The sequence below is a fragment of the Podarcis gaigeae genome (genome assembly GCF_964106915.1).
Source record: "Podarcis gaigeae genome assembly, chromosome: 18".
NCBI classification, from domain to species: Eukaryota; Metazoa; Chordata; class Lepidosauria; order Squamata; family Lacertidae; genus Podarcis; species Podarcis gaigeae.
In genome coordinates, this window is record NC_139696.1 from 12932850 (window position 1) to 12956335 (window position 23486).

At 45.9% G+C, this 23486-nt stretch overlaps 1 protein-coding gene across 4 annotated transcripts in view; it reads left to right on the forward strand.

The window, feature by feature from the left end:
- The window catches only part of LINGO3 (leucine rich repeat and Ig domain containing 3), a 48691-nt gene that overhangs the window by 19635 nt on the left and 5570 nt on the right, over window positions 1–23486 (forward strand). Inside the window, exon 1 of one of the 4 annotated variants that reach the window (XM_083720465.1) lies at window positions 1935–2048. The exons of 1 other annotated variant lie outside the window; for it this stretch is intronic. The gene's annotated coding sequence lies outside the window, so the exon portion shown is untranslated. Of the gene's footprint in view, window positions 1–1934; window positions 2049–10943; window positions 11465–23486 lie in introns of those variants that run through there. 2 more of the 4 variants (XM_083720466.1, XM_083720463.1) reach the window with 2 other exon arrangements.

Sequence of the window (23486 nt, forward strand, 5' to 3'; positions counted from 1 at the left end):
GGGAGGCCCTTTTGACCCCACATCCTGGAAGGATGTGCTTGCCCACAAAGGAAAGTAGCCATGGGGCTTGGCTGAGCTGGGGAACATGGCCTGCCAGGGCCAAGATCTCTGTCCAGGTCTCTCAAAGTGGCCACCTTTGTGCTGCCTGCTTCCATCACTCCAGAAGTACCAAGGTGGCATCTGCCTGGAAGGCTTTGTGGTTTTGTTTGTGTGAAGTCTTGCAACAAGCGGAAAGGAGCTGTTTGACAGTGGAATTTGCTGCCAAGGAGTGTGGTGGAGTCTCCTTCTTTGGAGGTCTTTAAGCAGAGGCTTGACAACCATATGTCAGGAGGGCTCTGATGGTGTTTCCTGCTTGGCAGGGGGTTGGACTCGATGGCCCTTGTGGTCTCTTCCAACTCTATGATTCTATGATTCTAGGAGAGCACTCAGTGTCCTACTCTTGGTCAGTAAGGCACAGCCTCTCTGAGAGGCACATGAGCACACGCACACACACCCTTCCATTAAAGCAGCAACTCAGAAGCAGTGTCTTAAATTGGCTGGGCACTCCTGTCAGAGAGGACCCCACCACTAGCCCTTGCTTAAACCTTCCTCTATTTCCCCCTTTCTGTAATGTGGGTCAGGGTTATGTTACCCCCATATTGCAGAGGGAAGGGCTGAACCCACAGCCACCTAGCGACAGAACCAAGATCAGAACTGGGGGCTTCCTGATGTAGCAGAGCAGAGAAAAACTTAAGGAAGCATTTTTGTAAAAAGCACATGCCTAATTTGAAGGGCTGTTGTGTCTTTGCAGGTTTTCAAAACCCAGCGACAAGTAGGCCACTGGAAGCCTAGTTCTCCTCCCCACCCTTCAAACATCCTGATCAATATGGATCTCTGGTGCCTCAGTGATGGTTCCAGTTTGAAGCTGCAGAGCTTTCTTATCAGGTGCCTGGATCCCTCACTCCCAAAAGACTTGTCCTGATTTCAGTCAGCCTTTTCCCATGGAGCTGTCTCCAAAGCATAAATCTGAGACTGGCTCTTGCATGGATTTATGCAAATCCTCCTCTGACTTCTCAGTCTGCTGCCTTTGTTCCTTACTGGATGTTGGCAGACATTGGCTGCCTCCCCCACCCCACCCCACCCCCAAGCATGGAAAATAACCACAGAGTTGTCTTACTTTCCTTTGTTTTTATAGTGACTGGATAAATGATTGTGATGCATAGGAAAAAGAAAGGCACCTTCTCCCTCATCTGGCTTTAGGGCTCCTCTGTATGTGGTCAAGCGGATAAAAGGTTTGGTCAGTTCAGCGGTGAGTGTTTTCAGAAGAGAGGTGTTGGATGCTCAGGCTGGCTTGCAAAGCAAATTCCTCCTCTCACATAAGTGGTGGAAGCTGATTGCATTTGCTATTGGGCAATTTGCACAACCCAGTTAGGGTGGCTAGTGGGGTGCATGTGGAGAAAGAGGCCCATGTGCCTGGGCTGGGGGTGGTACGTGATGAGCATGCTGGTGGTGCTTCTTCCGCCCTGTGCTCTGGCTGGGCAAATCCTGCATGACAGGGAGGTGTAGAACAGGCAGCTGTCCGCCTGAATGGCTTGGCTCAAGATCTCCATTCACCCAGAGAGCCCCTCTGCCTTAACTCATAATTCCATGCAGACTCCATTTCACAAGCCTGTCCATGGCTGCTTCAGCCCATTCGCTCCACGGAGCTCAACCTGCTTTGCTGACCTGGCAATACATTCCTATTTTATGTATCAGTTCCAGGCATGTTAAACCTCCCAGGCAGAACATCTGTTCTCGCCTGCAGCTCGTAGAGTCATTTGAGGGCTTTGCTATCTTCCTTTTAGTGATGGGGGGGGGGGCAGCTCACAGACCCTGAGAATGATACTTTGTGATGGCAAAGAGGCATGTATCTTTTGTGGCCCAGACGTGGAAGTGTCCTACATGCAAAACATCTCTCATTTTTTAAAGAAAACCAATTCAGAAATCTTCCCAACACATCTCTCCTTCCTTCCCTTCTGTCATCCTGCTTTCCTAAGATGAAAACTTCCACTTGGAGAATGCAACAAAAGGTGAGTCTTCCTGTGTGCCAATCCTGCACTTCCTTCCCTAAAAGGAGTTGAACCTCTCAAAGCGAAAAGTGCGCAACATCAGATTTTAAAGGGGACAGGGGGGAGGGAAATTGGAGGCTTCCATTGGGTGGAGCTGAAAGGTCTGCCTGGTCCTTGAATGCCTATGTTTCTCCAAGCATCCCCACCTGGGTGTGTTGGAGACAAGTTCAATGAACTGCCTGATTTTTATATTTTCAGCGGGCGCAGCCAATGCTCTTCCTCTGACCCAGCAGTTTTTGATGCTGCCTTTACTTGGCAAAGTCTCTTCTCATGATGATAAGAGGCCAGAAGCCTCCACCAGTTTGTTGTTTCTGCTTAACAACAAGCAGAAATAAGAGCTCACTACTATTGCAACCATTTCATTTATCCTGATGAAAGGGTTACCTAAAACTGGCTTTTGATTGCATTGTTTGGATGAACAAAGCTGATCTGCAAATGTTTCTTTCGATTTTCATGGAGAAAGCAACTTCTTCGGCGATCACTCATAGCCGAGTGAGTCCATAAGTGACTGTGGAGGCCAATTCTGGATCCACATGTCCTTCTACAGTGGGGACATTGGTTTCTGGGTCGGAGTTGATTACGGTGTGGGTTTGCCAAGCGTGTCTTCTTCTTAGCCTGTTTCTCCCTTTCGTCCTGAGTTCAAGTATCTTCAAAGTCTATGACACCTTTGGTAAAGGCTGTTGTCCAACTGGAGGACTCGCAGGCCAGTGTTTCCCAATTGTCGGTGTTTATTCTACATGTTTTAAGATTTGCCTTGAGTCTTTAAACCTCTTTTGTTGAACACCAGCATTATACTTTCCATTTTTAAGTTCAGAATAGAGTAGTTGCTTTGGAAGACGATCATCAGGCATCCGAACAACATGACCAGTCCAAAGAAGCTGATGTTGAAGAATCATTGCTTTGATGCTGGTGATCTTTGCTTCTTCCAGCACACTGGCATTAGTTTGCCTGTCTTCCCAAGTGATGTGTAAAATTTTTTTGGAGATACTGTTGATGGAATCTTTCAAGAAGTTGGAGATGGCGTTTATAAGTTTCATGTTTCACTAGCATACAGTAAGGTTGGTAGTACAATAGCTTCAATCAGAAGAAAACTGCACTTGCAGAGCTCTGGCAATGCTGGATTTTGGCATCAGTGTCGGCCCTTGTGGAAAAGTAACTGCCCAGGTAGGTGAAGTGATTGACGTTTTCCAATGTTACACCGTTGAGTTGGATTTCTGGCGCTGCAGAGGGGTTGTTTTGTGCTTGTTGGTGCAGCACTTTGGTTTTTTGGATATTGAGCGATAGGCCAAGCTTTTCATAAGCATCTGCGAAGATATTTAGGATGGTTTGGAGGTCATCCTCTGAGTGTGCACACACTATGTTGTCATCAGCATATTGAAGTTCTATGACAGAGGTTATGGTAACCTTATTCTTTGCTTTCAGCCTACTCAAGAGCTTTCCATCTGTTTGATATATGATTTCTACCCCGGTGAGGAGTTTCCCTTCAACAATGTGTAGGATCATGGCAATGAAGATAAAAAATAGAGTTGGGGCAATAATACAACCCTGTTTAACACTTGATCTCACTGTGAATTGTTCACTGAGAGCCATTGTTATCTTTAGTTGTTGCGGTCATATTATCATGGAGGAGCTGAAAGATGTTCACAAATTTATCTGGGCAGCTGATTTTCAGCCGGGCACGCATGGGCTGGATCCAGGCTTGCAGGGTCTGCTCTGCAGTTTAATCTTTCTTTGCCTCACTGTGGGCAACAGAAGTATTTTAAACTGACCAAGCAAGAGTCACAGACTCCTGATTTTCTAACAGTTACAGCATCATTGCTCATCCAGAACACCTGCCCTTTTGCTTGGATGAATTTGGGGCTGCTTGATCTGTAAATTGTTTTTTCAGCAAGGCTGGTTTTTGTTTGGAATAATAGGTTTGGTTTGGTTTCCATGACCTGTTTGTACCTGGATATGATCATAGAGAAAGCTGACTGCATGGGATTTGGGTCTGGTGTGAGACTGGCCTTCTGTGAATCTAGGGTGGTATATCAGTGAGGGGTGGGGTGTAATTGCATGGCATTTGCCTTGTAAGTATCCCAGGGGACAGCAGGCACTCAAATGGGCCATCCACAGAAACTTGTTGGTCACAGAGTGATGCACCAGGTAAAAATGCCTGCCTCTTCCTTCTACCCTGGTGCTCACCTGGTGGGAGAAGGTGCCTGTTGCTCTAGCATCACAGACCCACAACCTCTGGTTGCTAAGCAACTCTGACACCTCTGGACCTCTTGCTGCCAGTGTAATTTAATTCTCTTCCTCCTCCATTTCTAAATCAGAAAGGGGAGGGGAAGCATCTCTCCATCAAAATGAAGATACCATCTATGCTCACTAGACCAGCCTATTTCTGCAGTCAGGCTCAGCTGTGAGCGAATGCAACAAAGGCCTTCTGAGCATGTGCATATTTGGGGTTCTAGGACAAAGGGTTGGGGTGGAGAGCATCAACCCCCGGCATCTCTAGGTAGGGCTGAGAATGTTTCCAGCATTGGCTGCAGCTCCAGCACATCTCATTCTGGAAACGGTTTTTTTTAACTTTTGACAAAAAAAGGTGAGAGTTGTGTAAAATTAGGCAGATGCTGCCCTCTGATGTCCTTCAAGGAGCCACTGCCTGAAGGGAGCATAGAAACAGAACCAAACTACTGGTCCACCCAGCTCAGCGCAACCAACTCTCTGGGGTTTCTGAGAGGGGGTTTCTCCAAACCCCACCTGGAGGTGCTGTTGGGGATTGAACCCAGGGCCTTCTGCATACAAAGCAGGTGACCTGCTTCTGAACCAGACTTTTCCCTAAGGGATGGGGTTGGCCTAGGGATCTGTGCTGAGCAAGAAGGTTGCTGCAGCTGCCACGAGTTGCCAGTTGTTCCCTGTCTATCAGCGGGAGGAAGAGGTGACAGGGATCTTCATAGCTCTGTTTCCTGGTTGTGGCTTGGTGTGGTTTCCAAGGCACCCTCTTGTGGTGGTTGTTATTAAGCACTGGGGGACCAGATAGAAAGCCAGTGTGCATTGGTTGCTCTCCTGAAGCAAGAGGAGCCTTAATAACAGCTGGGTAATGAGGTTATCAGAAACCGCAGCAGATGTGTCAGAGGAGCTCCCCCACCCTGCTTGGTTTCCAGAGCAAATCACCCCCAGGGTGCTTCCCTCATTAGCCAGAAAGGGACTGGCAATCTATTTTGGAAGGGAAGCCCGGGGCAGAGAGACCCACTTAATTTGTCAGTTGCTGGATTTCTCTGCTGGAATCTGCCGTCTGATGCTGCAGCCTGGCCACAGAATCAAAGGCCCAGGCGTGAGGTGTCACAGGAAGATGCCTCTCTCTTTGTGCCCCAGAGCAGCTCTGAAGCTCCTTCAATCCCTGCCAGGTTCTCTCCTGGCCACTCAGACCCACTGGAAATCTGACTGGAAATGGGGCACATCATTCATAAAGAAACAACTGATATCCTGGGCTCAGAACTTTAAAAAGTATTTAATAATATCTTAGAAGGGGGGAAAGCCCCAGACACTTGGAAACTAGCGGAAATAGTAGTGATTGAAAAACCGCAAAAGGACCCTACAGAGGTGGGGTCATACAGACCAATTAGCCTATTAAATCAAGACTATAAGATATTTTGGGACGCGGGTGGCGCTGTGGGTAAAAGCCTCAGCGCCTAGGGCTTGCCGATCGAAAGGTCGGCGGTTTGAATCCCCGTGGCGGGGTGCGCTCCCGTTGCTCGGTCCCAGCGCCTGCCAACCTAGCAGTTCGAAAGCACCCCCGGGTGCAAGTAGATAAATAGGGACCGCTTACTAGCGGGAAGGTAAACGGCGTTTCCGTGTGCAGCTCTGGCTCGCCAGAGCAGCGATGTCACGCTGGCCACGTGACCCGGAAGTGTCTCCGGACAGTGCTGGCCCCTGGCCTCTTAAGTGAGATGGGCGCACAACCCCAGAGTCTGTCAAGACTGGCCCGTACGGGCAGGGGTACCTTTACCTTTTATAAGATATTTACAAAGATCCTGGCAAGGCGACTGGAAAAGGTACTACCTAAAATAATTAAGGAAGATCAATATGGATTTGTTAAGGGAAGATACATAGGCCATCCTATAAGAAATGTGCTAAACGAATTAACAAGCAGGGTAAGAGGAAAATTGGTGGTCTTAAAATTGGATGTGTATAAGGCCTTCTTATGGAAGATTATGTGGGAGGTAGGATTAGGAGAGAACTTTGTGGAAGCAATCCAGCAATTGTTTAGAGAAGGGAAGGCTGTGGTCAGAGTGAATGAGGGGGTTTCAGATCAATTCAATATACAAAGAGGAGTTAAACAAGGATGTTCACTCTCACCACTACTATTTGTATTGGGTATGGAGTACTTGGCACACAGAATATGAAACTCAGTAAGGATAAAAAGGATATAATAAAGGAAAGGAAGAAATAAAGTTAAACATGTATGCAGATGATATCTTATTATTATTTACAAACCCCTTAGAGGGTGTAAGAGAAATTATGATAATCTTGAAGGACTTTAAAGAGGAGTCGGGATTGGGAGTAAATCTGGAGAACTCTTAAATTTTATTTTGGGATGTAAATAAAGAGGAGAAGAAGGAAATTGCAAAAATGACAAAGATGGATATCAATAGGGGAAAAATTAAATACTTGGGGGTAAATATTATTAAAAAGATTGCTAAGATTCCAGATGTAAATTACAAAGAAGCATGGAGGAAGATCAAGAAGGACATAAAATTATGGGAAAATAAGAATTTATCAATTCTAGGTAGGATTAGAGCAGTTAAAATATTTCTGGTACCGAAATTATTATATTCATTTCAAGTAATTACACTACCCATTAGGAAAATATGGTTCAAAACATGGAATAAGGTATTTAAAAATTGGATTTTTGGAAGTAAAAGAGTTAGAACCTCAGACATAGTAAATTATTCATCTCAAGAAGAGATGGGATGGGGAATACCGAATTTAGAATTTTATTATGAAACATTCCAATTGAAAAATCTAATAGATATTGGATATAAGGATCGGATTAAATGGATAAGGCTGGAGAATGAAATAAATGAAGGAATAGGAAGAGAAGGGATATTTAATAGAGATATTAATACGGCTTTTAAGAAGACATTAGGACCAAGGAAAACTGTGTTAGGAATTTGGAAGAATTGGAAAACAAAATGGATGCCAACATACTCAAGGTGGACGCCATTAAAATATATGCAGGAGAGTCAAAGGGAACTGGGTTGGTGGAAGAAATTAGAAGATCAGGGATTTTATAAATTAAAAGATATGTTTGATGAAGAAGGGAATTTAATTACAAAAAAAGTTTTTTTAGAAAAAATAGGAAAACAATATTGGCTGAAAGTGGAAGGACTTTATGATTTAATAAAAACAGAAAGAGCAGAGGAAACAATGAGGATAGAAATGAAAATATATATGGTGCTGAACAAAAGACAAATAACGGAGAAAGGGATAGCAGGGATCTTATATAAACTGATGATAAGCGACAAAGAAAGAATAAGGATAATCCAGATTAAATGGGAGCAGGAAGGTACAATCCTTCCAAACACGGCTCAAGAACTGATGAAGAATATAAACAATATTAAAATAGAAAAGTATAAAGAATTAAGTAGACATTTTTTATTAAAATGGTATAGAACTCTGGCACAAATGGCGTATATATTCATTGTGGTCAGGAAAAAAGACTATATTCACACATGTGGAATATAGGAATATTGGCAAAAGGTTATAAAGGTAATTTCTGGACTATTTCAAATAAACATAGAAGTTAATAGGGATTTGTTATTTTCGGGAATACTGGGAAATAACAAAGTAAAGAGTAATAAGCAAGAGTTGTACAAGATTATGATTCTAGCTGGAATGGCAGTTATTGCTCTGGGATGGAAAGAAAAGGCCAAATGGAATATGGAAAAATGGATTGATTATGTTTTTGAATACGTACAGTCAGAAATATTCGCACAGATAGTGGTAGAGGATAGATGGGAAAGTAAATGCCAAAGAATCACAAATAAATGGGCATTTTACAGGAACTGGATAGAAAGAGGGGAAGCCAACCCTAACATACAAGCTCGAATGAACAAACTGTGTACAAGGATAAAGATATGAAGAAGGAAGGCCTGACAGGGGGTGGGGAGGGCTGCAGTGGGGAGGGAGGGGAAAGAAAAACGAAAAAAAGGAAAAGAAAAAGTAAACCGGATGGTATTTTGAATTGATTTTGTTATGTAAGCCTTTTTTCAGAAACAATATATATTAATGTTATGTAATTAGGCATTGTAGTATGAATGAATTTTGTTCTGTATTCTTTGTTTTATAGAATATATATAATAATGTTATGTTACTAAGCAAATTTAATAAAACAGAAAGAAGAAGAAAAACATCATTCAGCGTGTTAGGGGTGTCCTGTTCAAACATTCCTTGTCCACAAGGATGTTTTCCTCACTTTGTAGTCTGTTATTGTGGTCTTGGACCCTCTCATCACCCCTTGACTTTTGCTCATGGGAGGAGGGAGAAGGAACATGACTTGCTGAGGTTGGCTGGGACGGGAGCGGGGAGACAGCCTCCAAGACTGTGAGCCTCAGTGCCTGTGGCCAAGGATGGCTTGGCTGTTCTTTGGTGGCTCTTTGCCATTCCCCCAAGGAGTCTGCACTCCACTTGGTGTGACACTGCTTTGGCTTTCTGGGCATCAAAAACACATGCACATGGATATCCACCTTGTGATCTCACACAGCTGAAGTTTCCGGCTTGTTTCTCTACAGTCATGAGGGCTGGGAAATTGGTGAATTCTAAATGTTCTTTGTGAAATGCAAACGCTGAGTTTCTCAAGGTGCTAAATTCTGGTCCATGCCCCAGACAAAGCACAGTGGGTGATGACAATAATGGTATTTGTACATTGGACTCTTTCCTGTTCCCAAAGATTCAAGCATGCACGGCTGTGCCTAGGTGGACACGCGCTCCCTGCTCTGCACACGTTGCAAAGAGCTGCTTGTTCTCTCTGCCGAAGAACCTGCTGGGCTCCCTTCCAATGGTCTCCATTACAAGGAGAGCGTAATGAGGGACCTCTCTGCCTTCCCTCTGTCCTGCCATGTGCCAAGTTCTGGTGTCTGCATAATGGATGAACTGTCGTAACTCTACTCCAGCTTCTGCCATTACCACTTCAGCCAAGAGTTTGTTGGCACACCAAGGTGAGGTGTTGGGAGAGATCCACCCTTCAATTTCTTCCCTTCCAGACTCAGCAGAAGCAGAGGGCAACTATCGTAGGACCCCTCCTAGCCATCACTGTCTTGCTCTGAGTTCCTGGTCTCCTATGTACAGTGGTCTTTGTGGGGCGGGGCTCTAGGGGGCAAGTGTTGATGTTTTCAAGGCCACCTTAGGCTGCAGCCAAGCCCAGCATTTCAGGGTTACAAATGAGGGAGCCTTCCCTTGCCTGGCCTTGTCAATCTGTCTCTCCTCCTTGCTGCTGCTTCAGCTAAAGTGCTTGAGATGACAGATCTTTATGATTCATTCCCCTGATCTGCCACTGCTTCTGGTTTTAGTGCTGATCCCTCCTGAAATGTGTCTCTTTAGAAAACGTCACCTACTCTGTGTATATTCATTGCAATAAACTGTTAAATTTCTACTGCTGTAGAGTTCAGATCTAATGTGCAAACAGCCAGTGTAGCAGATGGCCAGCATCAAGTTGGCAAAGGTGTGTGTGATGGGGAGAGACCTAAGAAGTGCTGCAAGATGACTGCTCTTGAGGGGCCTGTGGCATCCCTTCAAGGAATGTGTCCCACCACATTTGACTGGAAAGGATCATCGACCCATCAGTGGTCCGGACCATATGGGGAGCAGCTGCTGTTTGGGCCTCCCAGGAGCTGGGGCTCAATTTCCCATCAAAATGATTTCCCTGGGTTTGTCACAGCATGAGAACAAGATGGTACATGGCAGGAGGGATGTCAGACACCCAGAATACAAAGCTGTCTTGTGTGGAGGCCCCTGCCAGGCCAGAGCAGCCCACAGCTACATCCTCGGTGCTTCTCCTGCCATGCTTGGACCCAACTTCCATGTTTCTGGCAGTAAATGGAGAAAAGTGGTCCAGGATGAGGGAGGGAGGAAGAAGCACTGATGTCTGAGCTAAGTTCTGGGTCACCCCAGAGGAATCCTGTGTTTCGCTTTGCACAGCCATGGAACAGCTACCTGAAGAAGCAATGGCTCAGTTTTCTTTTCTGAAACAATCTCCAGGCCGTGCCCATTAATTTCAATGGGTCTACTCAGAGTAGGACTAACACTATACATTTAGCATTAAGAGCCTGACAATCGGAATCCCCTGTTCCTTCCACTCCTGACTCCATGAAACTTTCTTATTTTCAGCAGCACAATCTGGAACTTGTGTGTGTTGCGAACCATTCCTCTTGTTCAACAAGTGGAAGTCGTCCTAACCTACTCCAAAATCACCCGGTAAATCCAGACCGCCCAGCCCCTGCTCACAAACGCAGAGTCCATATTACAGGGGGGGGGGTGACACTTCTGGGGCACAAGAACGTCGGAAGCGCTTACGGGATCAGGCCAAAGAGGGGTCACCTGGTCCAGCATCCTGTTCTCATAGGGGCCAACCAGATGCTCGCAAGGGAATCCCTCCTGTGGTTTCCAGCAAATGGTGTTTGGAAGTTTTGCTGCCTCAAACTGTGGATGTAGGGCAGAGACAACTGTGGCTAGAAGCCCTCGATAACCCTCTTCCTCCTCCATGAATTTATCCATCCAGATTGGTGGCTATCGCTGCCTCCTGTGGAGGGAGTTAGTTCCAGAGTTTAACTCTGAGCTGCCCATGATGTGGGGGGCACGACAGTTCCGCGGGGGGCGTGGCGTGGATCTGTAACGTTCGCCTCTTTGATCTGGCGCCTTTTGCGGAGAGCACAAGACGGGCACGTCGCCTTGCGTCCCGCGGGGCGCGCTTCTCTTGCGAGCCCCCCCCGCCGCCGCCGCCTCCCGCTGCCCACGCCGCGCTTCTCCGCCCCTTCTCCTCGCTGTCAGCAGCCGTCTGTGTCTGATTCGAGAGGAGAACGGAGGCGAGGCGAGGCGGCTGCAGCCAGCGACCCCCCTCCGCCGCCCGCCCCGGGGCTACCAGAAGCCCCCCTCGGCTTCGGCTGGGGACAGAGAGCGCGCCTGCTCTTCCCTGCGCGCCGCTGCCCCATTGGAAGGGCGGCGGAGGAGCTGCAAGCCGGGGCGCTCGCCATGAGCCCCAGCCTTGGGGTTCAGGGGCCAGTGGTGGAAGCAGGGAGCGCCCCCCCCCCGGGCCTGGCCAGTCGCAGGCCGGCCGGCCTGGCCGCGAACCCCCCGCGGATGCCAGGCAGGAGCGCTTGCCTCGCCCGGCGACTAAGGTGAGCGGATGCGAGGCGGCGGACCCACAGGTGGTGCGGCGCTTTCCCCGGGTTGCTGGGCGCGGGCAGCCCTCGGGGCGCGGGAAGAGGCAGCGCTCCTGGCCGCATGTCCGAGGCCCGGCTGCTGCCCGCCTCTCACGGCCGGAGGGAGTTGCGCTGCCGCCGCCCGCAAGGAGCCAGCCACTCGCTGCCCGCGAGGCTCCTCTCTGGCCGGCCTGCCAGCGCAGGCGGCGGGCTCTGCTCCCGGGGGACCTTCCGACGGGGACCCGCAAAGGAGCGCAGCAAGGGGGCGCCCTTCTCAGCCTCCCCAGCAAAGGGCACGTCCCGCCGCCGTGGTCACGCTGCCGCTCGCCTTCGCCTTTCACAACAGCCCTGCAGGGTAGCCCAGGCTGCGAGGTCAGCCCAGCGAGAACTCTCCGAAGCTTCTCTCGGGCCCCAGAGCAGCCCTCCAGCGCCGCCCCGCCGGTCTCTTGAGTCCGTTGCCAGGCCACGGAGGGCCAGCAGCCAAGCCTGACAAGCGCAGAATATAGAGGCTTGGGGGGGGGGCGCCACGGCGTTTGGCCCCCTCCCTCCGCCCCGATCAGGAGCAGCCTGGCCGAAGGCAGACGGACCACCCCCCTCTTTTAGCTTTTAATCAATGAAGGCTCAGCGGAGGCTTTGCAAAGAATCCCCGCCGCCCGCAAAGCCCCTTCCCAGAGCAGCCGGCCTCCTAATTCAATTCCCTCGCCTTGTTTAGCCGTAATGTGAGCTGCGGAATGTCCTGCCCAAAGAAAGGGGGACGCGGTTGCTTTTTCCATTAAATATGACCCAGGGAGGTATTTGTGGTGTTTCAAAAAGAAGGCTAAGGAGACAGCGAGGGAGTGGAGGGACCTAGAGACAGGACGCCCTCAAAGAGCTGGAGCTGTCAATGGGGTCTGCCTCATTGTGTGCATGAGAGGAGGAGGCAGCTGGAGGGGACAGGAGCCCGTCCCCAGTTTTTTTGGGGGGGGGCTTTCCAGGGAGCCCAAGGGCCTGGTTGGGGCTCTGCTCTGAGGCTTCCCAGTGGGGAAAGGAGCAGACTTGAGGGCTTGGACACAGGAAAGTTTGCTGCTCTAGGAAGCAGCCTGGCTCCATCTCCCTGCTTCTGGTTTTCTTTCTCACTGCTTTGCTCAGCTGTATGACAAATGGAACAAATAAGCTAAATACTTTTTAATGGGACCCGAGGGCACCATTAAGAAGAGTGTGTGTTACAGTGACAGAGGAGGAATTTGAGAAGCAAACTGCTAGCAATATAAAACCAAATAATTAAAAGAAACATTAAATACATAAGAAGCAACAGTACTGTAAAATGGCAGCGGAGGAGGAGCTGCAGGGGAAGCAAAGCAAATTCCGTACATCCATCTTTGATTCAAGAGACGGGGGGGGGGGGTCTCCACAAATGCAGCACCCGGGTCCCAGATGGTGGCCACAGGAATAATGCCAGGAACCATCACTGCTTGCCCAAGGGGCTTTTGCTGCTTGCAAGGTCCTCCAGAACCCAAATCATAGTGCGAGAGGCAAGACCCTTCCCGTCCCAGAACTCCAAGGAGGGGGGGCAATGAAAGCAACAGCTTCCAGTCTCAGCCAAGAATGTGAGAGTCCCTGGCTAGGAGTTGAAGGGGTGATCAAAGGGTGACTTTCTAGAACTTGAGCCCACTTTTGTTTCCTTCCAGCAAAGATCCAGGGGGCACAACCCCCCCCATCATTCACTTGCTGGATAAAGGCCTGCATTACCAGGTGCTATGAGGGCCCAGGGGGTGCGCTCCTTCAGGCACCACAGCCCATTCCACCTGGAGTGCAGCCCCCTTGGCAGCATTTGGGACCTGAGTCCCTCTGGATGACAAATGCAGGATGCCTTGCTGGTCCTCACTCTCCACCTTTAGGATAGACACCTATGGGAGACGAGGGCTTCAACGGGGAGGGAATCCCAGGGAGGGACGGCCCACAGAGGCTCGCTCCAGATCTGGTAACTGCTGAGCCACATCCTCTTCCTCCACTTAAGCCTAGCCTATCAAGTTAGCTGACATTCACCCTGCCTTGGAAAAGGTGGACCCACCTTGGGATTCCTTCCAGGAAGTCAGCAAAATGTTAGCACAAGGCTGCACTTAAGAAGCAGGAAGGACATCTGTACCTAGTTGGGGGGGGGGTCGCTTTGTTTTTGCGACAGAAAATTTTGCTTAGGTGCATTCCCTTGCTTTCTCCCTCCCTGCTCCCCCCCACCAGATACTTGGTGCAGATAAAAGGCAGAAGAGCCTGTGGGGCTGAGAAGCCTCCCCAACTGCCCCCCCACTCAAATTCCAGCCCCTCTTCCCGCTGGCCAGGAAGCCCCTAAGGGCCTTTTCTTGCCTGGACACCAAGAGAAATGTTAATATGAATTAAAAGGCAGAAAAGCACATTCTGTTGGAAGCAAAGTGTTGTTGACCCCGGAGGACCAATTCTCTTGAACATATTACATGCTTGGAGAGCTCAAAACAAAGAGTAGAACAGATGAGCAGGCTGTGGGTGAGGAGAAGGAGGAGGAAATGGGGTTGGGGGGGGAATTTCCCTATTACCAGAGAAGCAAATAGACACCTCCTTTGTTCAAGAATAATGCTTTGCCTTTGGGGAGCCTTCGATTTGAGTCCTTCTGAGGCGGCCCCTGGGATCATCTTCGCTGTCTGGCAAAGTATGCAAGGCAGTCACTGAGGATGTGTCCACAAAACAAATTGAATCTGCCTTTGAACCTGTTCTGACTGCCATGGCTCCTAACCAAAGAAGTGGCTGTTCTGCAAGAGGGCAGCTAAGTACGGTACTCTGATGGGAGGACTGTGCTAATGACACCCCTTCCTGCAATTCCTCTTTAAAGCATCTCCAGAGCATTAGTTTCATGGGACAGCAGCCAACCTCAATTCAAATGCAGATCCAGGATCCTTTCATTGGCCATAATGACCTGGGCATGTATGTTTGTTGTCCCATTGTTGTTGTTTAGTTGTATCTGACTCTTCATGACCCCATGGACCAGAGCACGCCAGGCACTCCTCTCATCTACTGCCTCCTGCAGTTTGGTCAAACTCATGCTGGTAGCTTCGAGAACACTATCCAACCATCTCATCCTCTGTCGTCCCCTTCTCCTTGTGCTCTCAATCTTTCCCAACATCAGGGTCTTTTCCAGGGAATCTTCTCTTCTCATGAGGTGGCCAAAGTATTGGAGTCTCAGCTTCATCATCTGTCCTTCCAGTGAGCACTCAGGGCTGATTTCCTTAAGAATAGATAGGTTTGATCTTCTTACAGTCCATGGGACTCTCAAAAGTCTCCTCCAGCACCATAATTCAAAAGCATCAATTCTTTGGCGATCAGCCTTCTTTATGGTCCAGCTCTCACTTCCATACATCACTACTGGGAAAACCATAGCTTTAACTATACTTTGTTGGCAAGGTAATATCTCTGCTTTTTAAGATGCTGTCTAGGTTTGTCATTGCTTTTCTCCCAAGAAGCAGGCGTCTTTTAATTTCGTGGCTGCTGTCACCATCTGCAGTGATCATGGAGCCCAAGAAAGTAAAATCTCTCACTGCCTCCATTTCTTCCCCTTCTATTTGCCAGGAGGTGATGGGGCCAGAAATGCAGTGTTTGTGGCAACTACCCTGGTTGGAGCTCAGAAAATTAGTCATAAGATTTATTTTAAAGACTAATATTCATGGCTCTAGCAGCCAAATCATCTGCAGAGGAATTCTCCAACTGCCAGTCTGTATTTGCAACACTTTTTTTTTAAAAAAAATATTTATTACTTTTAAACCTTATAAAAAAGAAAAAGAAAAAGACGAGAAAAGACAAAGGGAAAAGGCAAAAAAAGAGAAGAAAAAAGAAGGGGGAAAAATACAATACAATATATAAACAATACAAAACACAACATTAACACATTAAACAAAACAAAGCAAAAACAATTTAAAAACATACATCATACCATTTCAACACCCTATCTTTCATTCCCTTGTTTCATCGACTTCCTCTCACCTCCCTTTTTGTATTCCACTTCTATTAATTGTTTCAGCAATTCCTTTCCATCTTTCTCTATTTTTTTGTCATATAACTATCTTAACATATTTTTAACCTTATTTTCCAATAATACATATAGTACTTATGCTTAACTCCTTATAACATTTCTACTAAAGCCATATAATTTCATTCCAACATTTTTCTAACACTCATTAATTTTACAGTATTTCTATAAGTAGACTTTTTCCCAATCTTCTTCCACCATCTCTTCTCCCTGGTCTCGGATTCTGCCAGTCATTTCCGTCAATTCCATATAGTCCATCAACCTGGTGATCTTCTGTCCGAGGCTCTTAACTCTTTTCCAAGTCCCTTCTGCAGGTCTTCTCCATATTTATACATGCATTTCTACTGATCTTGTTCTTATTTTCCTTCCTTTGATGCTGAAGAGTAGATCTCGGGGAAGTTCCGACCTAGCAATGCTTTTATTCCTTCTCAACAGGTCTGCCAGATTTCCATAGTTGAAACTAAGATCCAAAAGATACTTCAGGACATGTTTCAAAGTTCCTCCAACTCTGAAGGCCCCCACAACTCCAATCTCCTCCTGGCCCAAATCCAGGTCCCAAAGGTCAGTAGATCCCTGCATGAGGGGGTCTATCCAACTCTCCTTCTCCAGTCCAAGCAGGGCTCCGATCCTCAAAATCTGACTTTTTCTAGATTCGATCATAAAAGGCCTCGGCTTATAGTCCTCAATTTGCCTCTGTAAGGCAAATGGGAGCACTTGTATTACTTTAGGTTCAACAACAACTACTTTTTCCTTCGCTTTCTCCACAAATTGCCAAGTCAAAGTAGATTCCTGTATCATATCCTGAATAATTTCTGTATTGGTGTTCACTTTTTATCCCAAATTTGTCACTTTTTGTCCCAAGTTATCAATTTTAGTAGTCATAACATCCATCTTCTTGTGGAGCTGTTTCAATGAGTACCGTATTTTCCCCTCTATAACACGCAGATTTTTTCTCCTAAAAAGGAAGGGGAAATGTCTGTGCGTGTTATAGAGCGAATGTGTGGTCCCTGGAGCAGAAAAATCAGGCAAAAATCAAATCGCGCTTCACGGAGAAGGGAAACCTGAAAAGAGGAAGCAGCTGCTTTCCTGCATTCTGCCTCAGGGTCTTACTGCCCACCCTCTGTTTCTTTGCTGTGTTTGCTGAAACGGAACAAAGAGCAGGGAAAGCCCCTCCCCTCCAGGCAAGCAGAGGGGAAAGTGTCGTCTCTGTGCTCCGGTACTGCTGGGGGAGAGGGAGAGAGAGGGGGGAGGGAGAGAGAGAGAGAGGGGGGGGGAGGGAGGGAGAGAGAGGGAGGGAGGGAGAGAGAGGGAGAGTTGAACTTGAAGTTTACCATGCTAGGACGAATTGCAGTGATTAAAATGAATGTATTGCCTAGAGTGTTATTTTTGTTTCAGACTTTACAAATTGTGGACAAATTGAACTGTTTCAAGAAGTGGCAGAAAGATATACCTAAATTTGTCTGGCAGGCAAAAAGCCCAGAATAAACTTTAAGATACTTACTGATGCAAAAGAAAGAGGGGGATTTGCCCTGCCAGACTTAAGTCTGTATTATGAATCGGCAGCTTTCTGCTGGTTGAAAGACTGGCTACTACTTGAAAACGCAGACATTCTGGATTTGGAAGGTTTCAACAACATGTTTGGTTGGCATGCATATATCTGGTATGGCAAGGTTAAAGTGCATAAGGGTTTTAAAATCCATATTGTCAGAAAAGCACTATATAATGTTTGGACTCGGTATAAGGATCTGTTGGAAAACAAAACTCCCAGGTGGCTATCACCAATGGAGGCTAAAGAGGTGAAGAAACTTAATACGAGAACTAATTGGCCTAAATATTCTGAGATTTTAGAAATAGAAAGTGGCGAACTTAAATTACAGAGCTTTGAGAAAATAAAGTCCAAGGTACGAGATTGGCTCCATTATTATCAAATAATGGAGGCCTTTAAACAAGACAGGAAAATTGGGTTCCAGGTGGAAAAATTGAAACTAGAAACTGAATTGTTAGATTCCAATACTAAGAACCTATCAAAGATGTATAACTTGCTGTTGAAGTGGAATACAATAGACGAAACTGTTAAATCAGCAATGGTTAGATGGGCACAGGACCTAGGACATGACATTATGTTTGCTGACTGGGAACAGTTGTGGACCACAGGTATAAAATTTACGGCTTGTAATGCCTTAAGAGAAAACATTATGAAAATGATTTATAGGTGGTACATGACCCCAGTCAAGCTTGCTAAGATTTATCATTTGCCTAATAACAAATGCTGGAAATGTAATGAGACTGAAGGTACCTTCTTTCACCTTTGGTGGACCTGCCCGAAGATTAAAGCCTTCTGGGAAATGATTTACAATGAAATTAAGAAAGTACTTAAATGTACTTTTTATAAGAAACCAGAGGCATTTCTTTTGGGTATGGTGGGCCAACTGGTGCCAAGGAGGGATAAGATCTTTTTTATGTACGCCACAACAGCAGCAAGGATTCTACTAGCAAAGTATTGGAAGACACAAGAGCTACCCACGCTGGAAGAATGGCAGGCGAAAGTGATCGACTTTATGGGACTGGCAGAAATGACCGGCAGAATCCGTGACCAGGAGAAAGAAACTGTGGAGGAAGATTGGAAGAAGTTTAAAGTGTATCTTAAAAATCGCTACAAAATTGAGGAGTGTTAAAGTGTGAAGGGAAAGGAAGATGTATAATTACAGCTATATTTATTTTCTTTTTTTGATTTAATGTGATATTGAAAAGGAGAATAAGTTTAAATTTTAATTGGCTAAAAGTTGCTGAAAAACTGCAAAACTAGGATGCAAAAAGGGGAAGGTATGGGGAAGTCCGAGAAAAGAGGCTTATGAAAAGGAGGTTAAGAAAGTAAAATTTGTGTTTTTGTGTGTGTTTGTTGTTGTATGTATTGTTTTGTCGTTGTGTTGATAAAATTGGAAAACCAATAAAAAATATTTTTTAAAAAAAAAAAAAAGGGAGAGAGAGGGAGAGAGAGAGAGATGGCTGGCTTGGGTGGGGGGAAAATTTTGCCTTTCTTTCCTCCCTCCCGTTAAATCCCTCTCCTGCATTCTTAGCCAGCTGCTTCTCTGCACACCCCTCTCATGTCCCTTCTTTGTTTTTCCTTCGCTCCCCACTTAAAATGTGGTTACAAAGCATAGATCCACATGGATCCTCAGGATCTTTGCATTGGGTCACCCCAAATTCACCATCAGATCACATAGCATGTCCATGGCTACAGCCTGCACCAAAAAAATCACGCACCCACTGTTGCCTAGGGCTGCAATGGTGCAAAAATGTGGTTACAAAGCATGGATCCACAGGGATTCTCAGGATCTTTTCATTGGGTCACCCCAAATTCACCATCAGATCACATAGCATGTCCATGGCTACAGCCTGCACCAAAAAAATCACGCACCCACTGTTGCCTGAGGCTGCAGTGGTGCAAAAACGTGGTTACAAAGCATGGATCCACAGGAATTCTCAGGATTTTTGCATTGGGTCACCCCAAATTCACCATCAGATCACATGTCTGTGGCCACAGCATGAAGCACAAAAATGATACATCCACTGTTTCATTCAGAATGTTTTTTCCCTTGTTTTCCTCCTCTAAAAACGATGTGCGTGTTATGGTCAGGTGCGTGTTATAGAGCGAAAAATACGGTAATTTATCTTACATAATGCAATCACTAAAGCTTCTCCTGTCGACATTCTTAAGTGGTCCAAGGCCAATCCCTGATTCTCACAGTTTCTTATCTTGCAGCTGGAGATTCCCCCAGCTCAACTCTTGTAACATGTATTTGCCACACTTTTTACCATTCCTAGGAAAACACAGTTGTGTGGGGTGGTAGAGGGAGATTTGGCAGCTTAAATGCAGGCAATGAAGGAAAGAGTCGTTAACAACCCCCCACACTGTCTGACAACAACTAAGGCCCAAGTGCACAACACCAAGCTCTTCCCCACCATCCTTCAGCCACATCAGGGGGTAGAGGCAGGAAGCCAGGCACCTTGGGGCAAGTGCATAACATCTAGTTGCTCCTGGCTCTTTTAAAATATATATATATATATATATATATTAACAGTTTAAAGATTACAAAAAGAAGAAAAATTAAACAAGACAATACAATACATTACAAAAACACAAACACTACATAAAACATTGAATTAACAAAACAAAACAATTAAAAACACATCCAATATTTTCAAAATCTTGTCTTTCATTCACTTGTTTCAGCGACCTCCTCACACCTCCCTTTTTGTATTCCACTTCAGTTAACTGTTTCAGCAATTCCTTTCCATCTTCCTCTGTTTTCTGTCCTGTAATTTATCTTAACATATTCTAACCTTATTTTTCCCTTTAATGCATTAACAATCTATTTGTACTTAATTTCTTATAACATTTCTGCTAAAGCCATATAACTTCATTCCAACGTTTTTCTAACATTCATTGATTTTACAGTATTTCTGTAAATAATCTTTATATTTTTTCCAGTCTTCTTCCACCAACTCTTCTCCCTGGTCTCGGATTCTGCCAGTCATTTCCGCCAGTTCCATATAGTCCATCAACTTCATCTGCCATTCTTCCCGGGTGGGTAAATCTTGTGTCTTCCAATACTTCGCGATGAGTATTCTTGCTGCTGTTGTAGCATACATAAAGTTCTGTCCTTCTTTGGCACCAAGTGGCCGACCATGCCCAGGAGAAAGGCCTCTGGTTTCTTCAGGAAGGTATATTTAAATACCTTTTTCATTTCATTATAGATCATCTCCCAGAATGTCTTAATCCTTGGGCATGTCCACCAAAGGTGAAAGAATGTACCTTCAGTCTCATTACATTTCCAACACTTATTGTCAGGTAAATTATAATTTTTTGCAAGCTTGACTGGTGTCATGTACCATCTATAAATCATTTTCATTAATTTCTCTCTCAAGGCATTACATGCCGTAAATTTCATACCTGTGGTCCATAACTGTTCCCAGTCAGCCATCATAATGTTATGTCCAACATCCTGTGCCCATTTAATCATAGCAGATTTCACCGTTTCATCCTGAGTGTTCCATTTCAACAGCAAGTTATACATTCTTGACAAGTTCTTAATTTTGTCAATTCTGTTTCCAATTTTGATTTTTCCACCTGGAAGCCAACTTTTTTGTCCAAGTTATATGCCTCCATTATTTGATAGTAATGGAGCCAATCTTGCACTCTATTTTTTAATTTTTCAAAACTCTGCAGTTTTATTCTTTCTCCATCTTGTTCCAGAATTTCCCAATATTTTGGCCACTTGGCCTCCATATTGAGTTTTTTCTGTGCCTTCGCTTCCATTGGTGACAACCATCTTGGGGTTTTCTTTTCTTTTCCAAATATTAAACAGTGCTTTTCTAACAATATGGTTTTTAAACGCTTTATGTGCTTTTACCTTATCATACCACAAATATGCATGCCAACCAAATACGTTGTTGAAACCTTCCAAATCCAGCACATCAGTGTTTTCAAGAAAACTAGTTGCTCCTGGCCCTTGACACACACACCCCGTCTCGTGTTCCTGGGCTCTTCTTGACCCCCCCCTTAGAAGTCTCTCCCATCTCTGATGCTCTTGCTGGGAGATCTCCAATTAAACTTTTTATTGCATTAGCCATAGGCCATGGCATCATTCAGAAGGAGAACGAAACACACCCACACACCAATAACCATAAAAATATTTGGGCACTGATATACAATAAAACCATGGTCATGGCTACTAAAATTATTTGTTGCATTAAATGGAATAGAATAGCAAAAGATTCTCAGCTAAGATGTGCCAAATTAAATATCCGAATCCCCTTTGCAGTTGATCGCTATTGTGTCTAGTTCCTTCCTCCTGATCTTCTTAACTGCCAGCACATAAAATGCTGCTTTATAAGTAACAAAGTCGTTGGTGTCACTCAGCAGCCATTTCACCCTTTCCAACCTATTCAAATGTCTTCCATTCGTAAACAGGTTTTATAAATCGGTCTCTTGGGTCTATGTATAACGGGCACTGCAATAAATAATGGCACAGGTCCTCGGCGCAGGGTTGTCCACATGGATAGAATCTCTCTTCATAATGTACTTTGCCGTACCACCCATCCAACACCATCGAGGGCATCGATTGGAATCGTAGTTCTGTAAAAGCGATTCTTAGTACAGCAAGTGGAAACTTTGTCAGGTATCTGGCTCAGCCATGCTCGGTTTTGATAAGTGGAAACCATGGTGAGCTCTTGGTAGAAGCAATCATGGTTAGATTGCTTTCTGCTTCGGACCTAAGGAGACAGTCTCTTAAGTGCCTCTTATCCATCTTCGTGGTCACCTGAAGATTTGTAATTGATATTGGGACAAGAGGCATTGGATGCCAACCTTCCAGCATTTGGTCTGTTCCCGTTCTGTGTAAGACATAGCGGGGAATCTCTCCTCCAAAAGAGACTGAAGTCTTTTCACATAATTTAGGCAAATTTAGGCAATTCTAGCCTGTATTGTTGTCATGTCAGCTTCAGCACGAAGAAGAGCAGCAGCTGGGGTCCCATTGGGGAGTGAGAACACTTTCTTGAGGAATTTGTTACGCACTATTTCTAAGGCTTTGTTAGCCTTTAGGTCCATGCCCTATATCGCTACTCCATGGAGCATCTGGGAAACCACTTTGCTGGCAAAGATTTTCAGCACAGGTTCTAGTAACTGGCCACAAGCTTTCTGTGCTTTGAGTTTCGTAGCCTCAATGTGCCCCTTCCACGATAGCGTCTCAGTGAAGAGAACTCCCAGATATCTGAAGGAGTGTGTTTGCTCCAGATCCTGCTGATCCATTTTCCATTTGAATCTGGGACTACGCTTCCCAAAGACCATAATTTGGGTCTTGGGGTAATTCACGGCGAGGTCTTCCTGCTTGCAATAATGCTAAGCAGATTGTTAAGACCTAATCGGGAGTGATAGGAGCACCACATCATTGGCATACAGCAGACAAGATATTTTCCTATTGCTAATTGATGGGGTGGGGGATTGCGCCAGTGCTACGTGTGGTGCCATATCGTTTATGTAAAAGTTTAAGAGTGTGGGAGCCAATATGCAGTGCTGGGAGATAAGTTCCTGCCCTTTGATTTTACATTAGAGGACCACTGAGGAAGAGAGAGACTTTTCTAGGGTAACTCAGTGAGATTCTTTGGGGAGGGGTCCTCCCTTCTGCCACCGGGACTGCACTTGAGTCAGAACCACCTGAGTCCCCTCTGCTTCCCACCCTCAAGACCTCAGTGTACACTAAGTTATTATATAAGAAAGGGAGGGGGAAATTAAATGGCTGCAAAACAAATTCCTGCTTCTCTTCCCCTCCCTGAAAAGGGAAGAAAAAATGAGTCCAATTTATTTTTAGCTGCCTAAAGAGGGGGCTTTGCATTATTATTCCTCAAGGGTGAGCTGCTGCTGCTGCTGCTGCTCTTGCTGCTATTAATCCATAATCTACAAAGAATGGATTCTGCAATCACCAGTTTTTTAAATGTGAAATCTGCCAAGGATGTTTTGTGATCTGCAGGAAAAGGAAAATCCTCTTTGCTACATGTAAACGTGCAAGTGCTTGGTTCTGTTCTGGAGAGGGGGCAAGATGGAGGGGGGGCTCTTCAACACGCAGGTGGGCATCCCAATTATGGTGTGTGTCTCTCTCTCTCTCTCTCTCTCTCACACACACACACCTGCAAAGTCTTTGCTTCTTCCAGAAGAGCGAAGCCAGCATTGTACAGCGGCTGTGTGTGTAAGCTAGGTTGTTTGTACAGGGCACAAGCAAAGGAAAGGAGGGTCTCTGCCCCAAGGCACCTCCCATCTTCTCTGCTCTGCCTGTGAGGAGAGTGGCTGTCATCCCAAGGCCATGGCACACCCATATGCAAAGGGACTTGCAGAACAGGCAAGGGCAGCTCCCCTCTCGAGAGCCCGGGGGGGGGGGGTTCTTCCTCAAAGGAAGTGAAACTGGTAGGCTA